Raw genomic sequence first — 11398 nt, forward strand, 5'->3', positions numbered from 1 at the left:
TATTTTGGCTCCTGTGGATTTGGTTTCATCCTGGAGTCTCTAGGAAGCTTACCTATTGGACATTAGAAAAATCTTTACATTTAATAGTTAGAATTAACTTAGTCATGTTGGTGCTTTTTCTGTTCCTTGTTATGAAGGGTGTGGAGAGCAGAGGTTGGAGAGCTATGTCTCTTAGGTGCATAGATCAATGGATCAGTCCCTAAAGAAAGAACTACAGAGATAATGATACGAACGTGAGGTCAGTAAAGAATTGTGAAATACTTCTGAGGCAGATTGACCTTATTTTTTAAAGTCTTTGTAAATTGTTAGTGCAGTATTGACATTCAATGGCGTGTGTGTGCAGGGGTGTGTATGCGTGTAGGTATTGATGCAACTAATACAAAACAATAAGGATTTAGGAAAGAAGTAAAAATCTACTATTGGTTCAGAGAAGAAGTGATAATTTTATGTGGCACATTTTGTTTTGAGTGAGAGAAATGTTTTACACTCTTGTCACTGTGTGCTTTTGAACCAAAGTCAAGAATTGTAATATGACAACCATGTATCCTAGTTAGAAATCAAGAAAAGTCCCAGAAAATCAGGATCATTTAAAAATCTGTCCTCACACGAGTCTAGAACGAAGGCTGCACAGTGGAGTGGACTTAGGGGAAGGGATTGTATAACAATGAAAGAAATTTTCTTTTACGTTTCAAGACAAGAGCAAATTGGGGGGTGAGAGGTGGGCAGGGAGAAAAGTGCAACAATGAATGAATGAAAAGCCAAAGTATCTGTAAACTTTCATTAGAATTAACTTAAAAAAAAATCTGTCCTCAGCATAAAAATCCACAGTAAGTGCAAAGAAGAGCTGGATTTCTGGTCATTCACTTCCAATACACAAGCATTTTTATTTTGTTGTGCTTTTTTGCACTGTGTAAGTCCCTGGAGGTTAATTCCCATATAAATTAAATGGAGACCTGTCTTTGTGGAATTTACAATATACTAGAGGAGAAAGAATGTTATTTAGATGTTATATCATGGGGAAAGGTTGACAATGATGAATACTCTGTGAACTACCATAAAAATTGGACTGGGGCATCCAGAGCAAAGCGATTACGTGTCACCATTAATTTGTGACTTAATGGTGGCTGTTGACTCATGGTCTAAATCTATAGAACCAACATAATGGAATTTATTTAAGAAAAAACCAGGAGTCATCCTGAGAGGGTGGCTGAGTTACGCTAGTGGAGAAGCGTTTCAACCATTCAGGTAAAGTTACATCAAATTTGGGGAAGAGGTTAAAAATAGGAGATAGGGGGCTCTGGTGGCCTAGTGGCAAGAAGGTGCGCTCCAATCCCAGAGGTACACTGTTCGAATCTACCAGATGCTCTGTGGAGAAGGAGGGGCAATCTCCTCCTATACCAGTCAGATATGATTTGACAGTACACACACAGAAAATAATAAAATACTTTTTTTTAAAAAAGGAGATAGGACATCAGAGAGATAGGGTGATGAGGATGGAGGAGGTCTACTAGGGAGGGTCATAATTACCAAATGGGTGAATCAATCTTAATTGGGGAAGGCAGTGGGAGTCAAAAAAAGCCTTATGTTCCAAAGGTCACTGGAGAGCCAGATGGAAGAGACGGCATTCACGATCACACTGTGCTGGTGAGAAGAATGACAGCGGAGTGAGGAGAACGAGGCAAATAGGTCAAGCACCATCTAGTCTCCTCCTCCTCCCAGAGTCCTTCAGCAGTCTTGGTCTTCTCCCCCAACATTCCTGCTAGACTACGGGGAGTTTGAGACAGAAATGATGGCTCATAAAAAAGAACACAGCCGCCAGAGTCTAAAGCCCTCAGCCCACGCAGATGCCTTCAGTCCGGGTTCAAGCAAGACCCCTTCTCCTCACCCTTCCACTTTTTCTGAAATTGCTTTGATAGAGACTGACAGAGTGTTTTAAAACAAAAATAAACCCCACTACAGAATCCTGATGTGAGTACAAATTAAATCATCACTTCATTTCCTATGCATGTGCCTAGTTAGGCTGCTACCCTTGCAAAGACACTAACACTTAGAGAAATGTAGAAAAATAATGAAGAAAGAGGTTCACGGGATGAGAAGTTAAAAGGTAGGGATAATTTAAGGTGGGGCGGGCGGGGGGAGCAGAATGTTAAAGGTCAAAGGGCTACTGACGTCTCCATGCTAATTTTGGACAATCCCATATTTCCACTTTTGGAAAATGAGACTCGTTTAAAAAGCCCTTCTAGTAAAACATGTGTGGGAACTCAAGGTGGGGGAGGGCTGAGGATGGAGAGGGGTGAAACCACAGGTTTTCACAGTCTGATGGGAGGTGGGAGGTGGGGAAGAAAATGGGAAGGATCTCGGCGATGAGACAGGGTAATGATGGACAAAGACTAACGGTGATTAATATTATAAAATATAATGCATGAGAATGTATGAAATACAATGTGAATGAAGAGTAGTATGAAACATAATGTATATGAATTTTGTAAGCAAATGAATTTAAAAAGGAGAATAAAAATACACTGTTCCAGCCCCCCCCCTCAAAAAAAGTAAAGTTTCATAAACTCTAAGAGCTCTGAGAAAAAAAGAAGAAAAAAAAAAGCCCTCCTAGGTCACAATGAAAGATCTCGTCTTACAGGTGTATCAGAATCAAATGTAAAGTTCATTTTCTGGCACCTCTGAACAGCGAGTCATTAGTGAAGAGAAATAACACACCCACACGCGTTATAATAATGGATTATCATTTCTTATTGATGCAATGTCATCTCAGCATATTATCTTCCGGTTTTATTCACCAAGAAGAGATGAAGCATTCATTCAGACTTGGAATTATTATCTCTTGCAGCATTAAAAATGTATCACTTAACAGAAATATGCCTACTTTGTTGTTGTTGGATGCCACTGAGTGGACTCCAACTCACAGTGATTCAATGTGCAGCAAAATGAAACACCGTCCTGTCTGTGCTGGCCTCTCTACTGCTCTGGGCTTAATACACCTGCGTCAGTTATGGTTACGAGAACGAAAAAGGTATGTGATAGGAATACAGCATCATACTATGTTGTTGTTGTTCTGTGGTGTACAGTCAGCTATGACTCATTGTGACCCCATAAACAATACCCTTAAGCCCTTCCCTACCCTGAGCCAATCTCGCTGTCTCTGGCACACCTGCCCCCATAGCCACAGTAATTGTGTCAATCCCGTCCAGGGTCTTCCTCTCCTGCACTGACTTTCCACCTTACAAACTGGCAACATGTCCAAAGTATGTCAGATGGAGCTTCAAGATCCTTGCCTCCAAAGAGCAACTTGGTTTCACCCTCTCCAGGACAACCTTGTTTCCTCTCTTGGCAGTCCGTGGAAAATTCAAAACTCTCCTCCAGCACCACAACTCAAAGGTATTGATTCTACTGTAATTTGTAGTCATTACCCAGCTCTCAAATGCATAGCAAGTAACTGAGAAAGCATGGCTTTGATCAAGTACACCTTAATCTCGAGATTGACATTGTTGCTCCTGTAAGATATTATATTGTGTGGTATTATGATACTATGTAATGTGGTATTATATTATGATTTTGGAATCCTTATTCCTTCTCCTAAAATGCTTGTGGCATTGGAAAAGTTCCCAAGACATCTACTGAGTTTCTTAAACTCCACACAGTAGAACAGTATCAATGTTACATGGTTAACATCATCATGACATACATTTATTTAAAAGCATAGTGGAAAATTGTTTCATAGTCACTAAGAAATACACTGAGCTCAGGTGTTCTAGTGGTAAGAAGCAGCATTCCAGTCCCAAAGGCATACAGTTCGAATCCACCAGTTGCTTCATGGGAGAAGTATGGATAATCCCCTCTTGTGCAATTCTTTGTCTCTGAAACCAACTGGATGGTCAGCTAGGAGTCAATTCTGATTTAACAGCACACAACAAACAAAAAATACACTGAAAGACCTTTCAACCTAATACCAGCATCTTTAAACTATGCAAAGAATAAAAAAGAGGGTCATAATATTATATCCTAAATAATCAACGTGAGTATATTTTTAATGGAAGCATTTTATGAACAAATTTAGAAGAGTCAAGTAATATGGAGAAATAAAAGAAATAGTGTCAAGTGTCTTTCTTCACATTACTGTCCCCATGGCCAAAATAACCAAACAATGGGCTCTGATAATTCCTTGACAATTTTTGTACATATACCAGTGTATAGATGTTTGTGAATATATTATAATTATTAATATTTATATCAACACTTGAGGCACCAGCAGTTAGGAAATCAAAAGATGACTGCATTGGGAAAATCTGCTGTCAGGGACCTCTCCAGAGAGCTGAAAAGCAACGATGTCAATGGAGAAACTAAAGTGTCGATCCAAGCCATGATCTTATCAATTACTTGAAATGCAAGGGAGAGCTGGACAGTGGCTAAGGGCGATAGAAGGATTGATGTCTTTGAGTTGTAGTAATGGAGAAGCACATTGAATATACTACAGACTGCCAAGAGGACAAACAAGTTTGTCCTGGAGAGGGTGAAACCAAGTTGCTCCTTGGAGGCAAGGATTTTGAAGCTTCATCTGACTTATTTTGGACATGTTGCCATGAGGGACCAATCCTTAGAGAAAGACATTATATTTGGAAGGGCAGAAGGACAGCACAAGAGAGGAAGGCCCTGGAGGAGATGGATCGGCCCAATAACTGGGGTAATGGGTTAGGAATATCATAAACAGGGAGACTGGCTCAGGATAGAGCAGGGTTCAGAGCTATTGTACTCAGGGTCGCTGTGAACTGTGGGTGACTCAATGGCACATAATACAACAGACCATTGTATGCTCTATACTGAGTCTCGTTTGTTGCATTAAATAACACATAGCAGAAAGAAAGAAAGAGCACAGTGAGGAGAAGCAGCTGAAATCCAGATGCTTTCTAAATCCTTGCTTATGGATTACTTAGTTCATCCTGGTGCACTTAGCTTGGCAGTTGAAGTTGCTTGTGGCATGTGTCTGGGCTAGAGGCTCCATATACACTTTGGAATGAGCCCCAGAAACTTGGTGGACAAGACAGATTACAGAGACTGGGACTGAGGTTAGCATTTTAGGAGAAAGTGGGGAATACAAAATTATTCTTGTGATTCAAAATGACTTAAAGATGGGAAAAGGAAAAGTGGCTTCTCAGTGCTCTCATGCTGCCTGCGAACTAATCCAAAGAAGAAACCCTGAATGGCTCAAAGAATGGAGGTACTGCGGCCAGCCCAAAGTGGTAGTTAAAGGCCCTGATGAAGAAACGTTGGTTGAATTACTGATCCATGCCAAAATGCTAGGATTGAATAACTTTAATCCAAGATACTGGATGTACTCAGATTACACCAGGCTCTCAGACTGTCTTAGAAATTTGTCAGGGAACAGTAGACCTAATTGACAAAGTCGTTGGTCACCTAAAACTTTGTTGTGGTTGCTGTTGTTATGTGCCATTAAGTCGCTTGCAACTCATAGCGACCTATGTACAAGAGCTCTAAACACCGTTCTATCCTGTGCCAACCTAACCTAGCCATCTCAAACTCACTCATTTCCACCACTCCAGTCACAGAATCGATCCATCTCATCGAAGGTCTTCCTCTCCTTCGCTGCCTCTCTACTCTGTACCTAAAACTTTACTAACTGGAATTTTGCATGATGGCATGATCCTTCCACCACTAGTTATTCTAACAATTTATGCCAACTCTCCTCCCACAGTCAGTACTCTTAATATGGAAAAAAAAGTCCATTTCCAGGTTAAAAAAATACATATTTCTGTTATGCTTATCATTGGTTGATATAGTAACTATATAATGGTTATTATTATTGGTATTATTGATCTTCTTTTTACATTAGGGCTCATCAAATAATATCTTGTCACATTTATTTAGATTTTTTTAAAAAAATCTATTTTTTATCATTGTCTAGTAGGGAACGCTTTCTTTGCTTTCTGTAGCTTTTACTAAACAAATGAAGTGTTCTACATTTAAATTTAAATTTAAGTAACGTGGCCAAATTTTCACAGTCTAAATCAAAAGATTATGATCGTCCAGATAAAGACACCTGCGTTTTCATTTTCCTCATAAATAAAGAAACGATGTATTTCCAACAATGCCATTGTCAAACTTTCATTTTCCAAGTTGAATGACGCAAAAGGTTATCTCAGGTTTGCTTTCCTTAAAATGTTTTTAATTAGAACCATGCTTTAATTTGTGTTCATTTGTTTCTTCATTATTTGTTAGCAATTAGTTTAAGGCACTCAAGATGCTTTCTCATTTATTTATTGTGCTCTTTTCACGGTTTTAATAGAATATTAGTGAAATACATGTTGTGCATTTGAATTTAATTTCTCCTTGGTATTTTGATTTGTTTATAGTATTTTTAACTTGAAAAGTTCAAAGCTTTTATGTGATTATAACGATTGTTTACAGTTTATGCATTTTGAACTTTACTGAAACTGCTTTGTCTATTTCAAAATGATAGTGTAAGAATAGTTACATCTCTCTATCTCTATGGACACATCTCTATCTACCTACCTACCTGATTAACTATCCATCCACCCATCCATCTATCTACCGACCTATCTGTGTTATGTGCTCTAAGTTTCATTCTATTGTTCACTGATCAGTACAAGTTGAAACCATCTGGAAGACATCTAAAAACATCTATTTGTCTGTCTGTCTGTCTATCACAACATTCAAGAATGCTACTTATTTTAAGTTCCACCTCAGAGGAAGTTTAAATTTCAAAACTTGAAGGGAAACTTGGTACCAGAGTATCAGAAATTCTTTGAAATTCAATAGTCCAGTACATCTAGACTATTTAAGGACTTGACGTCTGTTCCACATCTTATCCTCCTTTTCCATCTATTCTTGTTCCTGAACAGAACACTCAGTATTGGTAATAATAACATTCAGTTCTTCATTTTTGGTTACCCATCCATCTGTTGACTCACACTTAGTGTATTTCCATCTTTTTTGCTAATTGTGAACAGTGTTAAAATGTAGATCTGTTTCATTGCTCTTCCATGTCTAGTAAATACAATAAGAAATAGAATTTCTGGGTCACATGGTAGTTCTAAGTTCTGAAGAACCACCAGACTTACTTCCATAACAGAGGTACCATTTTACATTTCCACCAGCAATGGATTGCCTTATTTCTCAGACTATTTTCATTAAAAAAAAAAATCTTAGTCACAACAGTGAAAGTCAATGGTATGTCTTTATTCTGTGTTTGTGTCCATGTTTTAATATGAAACTTCTGAATATTATTATTGTCCATATATCATTTGTATGTAACACACACTGGACATGAACCTTTGATGTGATCTAAGTCTTAACCCCTTTAATAAATGAAAATCAATGTAATTTTCCATTGGACTGACAGAATTATTCTCTTCATTACTGTGTTCTTCATTGTTCCTTTTTGTGGCGGGAAGTCTTTTGTTATGTGGATATGAGGGTGTGAGTGTTGGAGAATGACTAGATACTTAATTCTCTATATCATTTTATTCTCACTCATACTGCAATATTCCTCAGATGAAATAGCCTCTCATGGTTATTATTATTGGTATTACTTGTATATCTCTATTATCACTTTTCCTGATACATTCTCTAACTCATTTGACCCTTTGTATATGAGTTCAAACTGGGTAGAATATGTTGGCTGCTTATTTTAAAAAGGCAAGGAATTGAGTACTTTCTTCTTCACAACTCCTTTATCATAAACTACCAGGTGTTGTTTTGGTCATTTCTACTTTCATGTTGTCAGAGACGCTATTATTTAATTTTGATAACTCTATTCCCAAAGATATTTAGTCTTTGTTCTCTATTTAAATAAATTTAACGCCCACCATCAGTTTTATTTTCACACCTTCACCTTTTATAACCTGTTTAAAGATCTTTTATTGTTAATTTCTTTTCAGGAGTGTTTCTCATGTTTCTTTCCTATAGATTCATTGGCCAAAGTAATGTCTGAGAAATTCAAAGAACTCCAAATAGCCATTAAAGGGAAAATAAAAAAGCTTGTTATTCAAACTCAATAATACCTAACAACAACAGCGTTGTTAAAAACCAACTAATAATGTTAAGACTCAGCAAGTAATATGTTACAATTTCTTTCTTGCTATGGTGGTAGAATTGGCTAGTTAACTATGCGAATATTTATTCTCCTTCTCTCCTTTAACAACAACATTTTTATTTTCCCTTGATCGTATTGTCACAAAAATAAAGAAAGAATCTACATTTCCTAACTCACTTTCCTCTGAGTATATCCAAGTGCTGTTTCTGTCAATAAGATCTAAGTGACGTTCAGTATGGAATTTCTGGAAGTACTCTTAAAAGAGAATTGAGTATAATACAAGTATCTGTCTGTCCTTTGTTTTTCCTCTTTCTTTCAACTCAGAAAACAGAAATGATGGTTTCAGTTCAGCAGCTTTTTGGGGGGATGGAGATGTGAGGAGAGGTCATAATTTACTACGAAGCATGGAAGCCGTGTGTTAGGGGTTGCAGAGAGGAACAATGGGAGCTGGGAATCCTTCATATAGCATAGATTGTGTACTTTGAAATTTCTGATTTTTGAGAGAGGGAATGCCGGTGGCTTACTGGTAAAGAATTATTCTGCCTAAATCAGAGGCAAATGGTTCAAATCTACCTGCTGCTTTCTGGGAGAAAGATGGGACATTTTCTCCTGTGAAATTACTGCTTCTGAAAACCAGCCATAAGTCAGTTCCAACTCACGAGTAGACAACTACAACAACATAGTTGAGAGAGAAATAGCATTTTCACAAGGTTTTAATTAATGTAATTTGGGTATTTCTGTTGTAGCCAACTGAACCTACTGACAACTAAAAATAAATTTATTATTGTATTGAAAATTTTATTGTGCTCACACAGTGAAGGGAAGTAGACAAGCCCAGTTAGAATTTCTAACAGTAAAACTTGAGGAGAAGTTATGTAACAAAAATTAAAACCCACAGATGAAGTGGTTTTATTCCCAGGGAAATATGTATACAGAGCTCTGGTGGCCTAGTGGTAAGAAGCTGCACTGCCATCGCAAAGGTACGTGGTCTGAGTCCACCAGCTGCTCTTCAGAAGGAAAGTGAGCACTCTCTTCCCGACAGAACAATAAATCTGCCTCTGAAAACTAGCTGGACGGTCAGCTATGAGTCAGTTCCAACTCAGTGGCACATAAAACCAACATGTATATGTATATGTTCTATGAACTTTGAGAAACGATGATAGTTATAGCAAGACTTCAGGTCTTTTGTTCATAGCATCACTATAAGTTGAGCTTGACTCAACGGCAATCAACAACAACATATATGTATGTATATGTGTATGTGTATGTATATGTATATATGTATATGATGGACCCCTGAAATAGTAGGGAAGAATGAAATCCAATTAAGTACCAGGCACTTGATTAACTAAAAAGAAAAAAAAAGTTTCTTCGTAATCAAGGGGACAAATTGGGAAGACAGGACTCTGGTCCTCCTACACAAGGAAACCACATACTCTCTCAGCTCACCCCCTCTTTCCTACTCTTGAGAAGTATGATTTTTAACCTGTATGATTCTGTCCTGACTGCTACCACCTCATCTGTATCCTCCTGTGTCTCCAGTTAGAGGACGTAATGGACTGCAAATTTAATTAAAAGTAAGAGTGTGCTTTAAATTACAAGAGAAATAGTAGTAATAAAATTACTGTGGGGGGAAGATGCTATGTTAAAAAAAAATCCCAAAACAAACCTATAGTTCACTTGAAAAAATTCCCAGATATAAAAATGAAGTTAGTTACTAAGCATAAAAGCTCAATGAATTGCTTAACAATCAAGTTAGACACAACTGAAGAGAAAAAAAATGTGTGATGTGAGAGATAAGATGAAGAAATTTATCAAGGAATTCAGCCAAGACAGCCAAAAATAATTGAAAAATCTTAGAAGTAAGGGATACAGTTGGGATGAAGCCCAAATTGGGGCACATGAAGTCATACATTTTGTACACTCTCTTTGCTTAAAGAATGTTAACCTAGAAACATAACTGAGGTTGTTATTGTTGTTGTTATTGATTGCTTTCAAGTTGAGCACGACTCATAGTGACCCTATGAACAAAAGGCCTGAAGCCCCTCTACAATTATCAACATTTATCAAAGTTCATAGTTTCCAGAGGCATGTCGTTTAGGAAGTGATGCCACTCCTGCTTCCAAACTTGTCATAGTATGTTATTGTTGTTATGTGCCATTGAGTCACCTGCGATGCACCCTATGTACAGCAGCTCTGATCCCTTCCCTTTCCTGAGTCAATCTCACTAATTCTAACACACCAACCCTCATTGCCCCAATTAACTGAGGTAGAAATAGCAATATTTATTTAGAATGATAGTGAAAGGGTGCTGTCCAAAGACAGTAAAGCTTAAACTTCACTAACGTTGGGTAATTTGCCACCAGAATGGAGACCATAACAAACAGATCTCATATACCGGTAAAAGCAATCTCAAAAGGAGAGAACAAAGGGAATGAAGGAAATATGTCAAAAAAGACTGAGGAGAATTTAGTAGAATTGATCAAAGATTTGAATCCTCAGATTTTAGATACATTCATATTTTTATTATGTGCAAACCAATAAAAATATGGCAAAAATACCCATGCTATGTCATAGCATCGCTATGAGTCGCAAGCGACTCGATGGCACATAACAACAACAACAACAACATGTCATAGCTAGACACTTATTATAGTAGAACTACAAACAGAATATCATGTTCCTCTGCAACATGTGAATGGAGGAAATAGCACCCCAAAACCAAAATAAAAGACATATTCCTTGCACTGCTTGTTTTTTCAAAGGAATATGAATTTGATAAACTTGATTTCTATCTCAAACACAAGCCTGAAGATTACAGAATATTTTCAATGTGAACAAAGAACTACTACTGACATGGCTTCTTCCTTAGAGGTTGTCCTAAGTAGATACAAAAATAAATATACTAAAAAGGAAAAATAATAAGCAAATTTGCTATTCCACAAACCTCTCTGAAGGAGCTATTAAAGGATATACGTCTGAGAGAAGGAATCGCGTATGACAGCAGCACTCACGTGGAAGGAGCAGCGGTGAGGTAGTGTAAGGGGAGCAGAAGAACTGACGGGGAGAGGAGAGTTCTCGTGACCTGCTGTAGAGATTTGCTCTGTGAATTTAAAAACCGGCTTTTACAAGAGTTTGAATCTACCAATGGCGCCTCAGGAGAAAGAGAACTTCCTCATTTGAGATTTACAGCCTCAGAAATCTGCAACAGTGTCCCCTAGTAGTTGGTTCTGACATTACAAGAATTTTTAGCTTTTGAGACAGGGAGAAAATGGAGAATATTTGTATTATAGGTATGTTGTTGTTGTTGTT

General features: G+C 37.6%; 1 pseudogene; it reads left to right on the top strand.

The window, feature by feature from the left end:
• The first annotated feature begins 4912 nt into the window (after positions 1-4912).
• On the top strand, positions 4913-8840 carry LOC102844361 (annotated as a pseudogene).
• The last annotated feature ends 2558 nt before the right edge of the window (positions 8841-11398 follow it).

The sequence above is a fragment of the Elephantulus edwardii genome, unplaced genomic scaffold (assembly GCF_000299155.1).
Source record: "Elephantulus edwardii isolate Elephantulus edwardi_28Jun2011 unplaced genomic scaffold, EleEdw1.0 scaffold00091, whole genome shotgun sequence".
Taxonomy (NCBI): domain Eukaryota; kingdom Metazoa; phylum Chordata; class Mammalia; order Macroscelidea; family Macroscelididae; genus Elephantulus; species Elephantulus edwardii.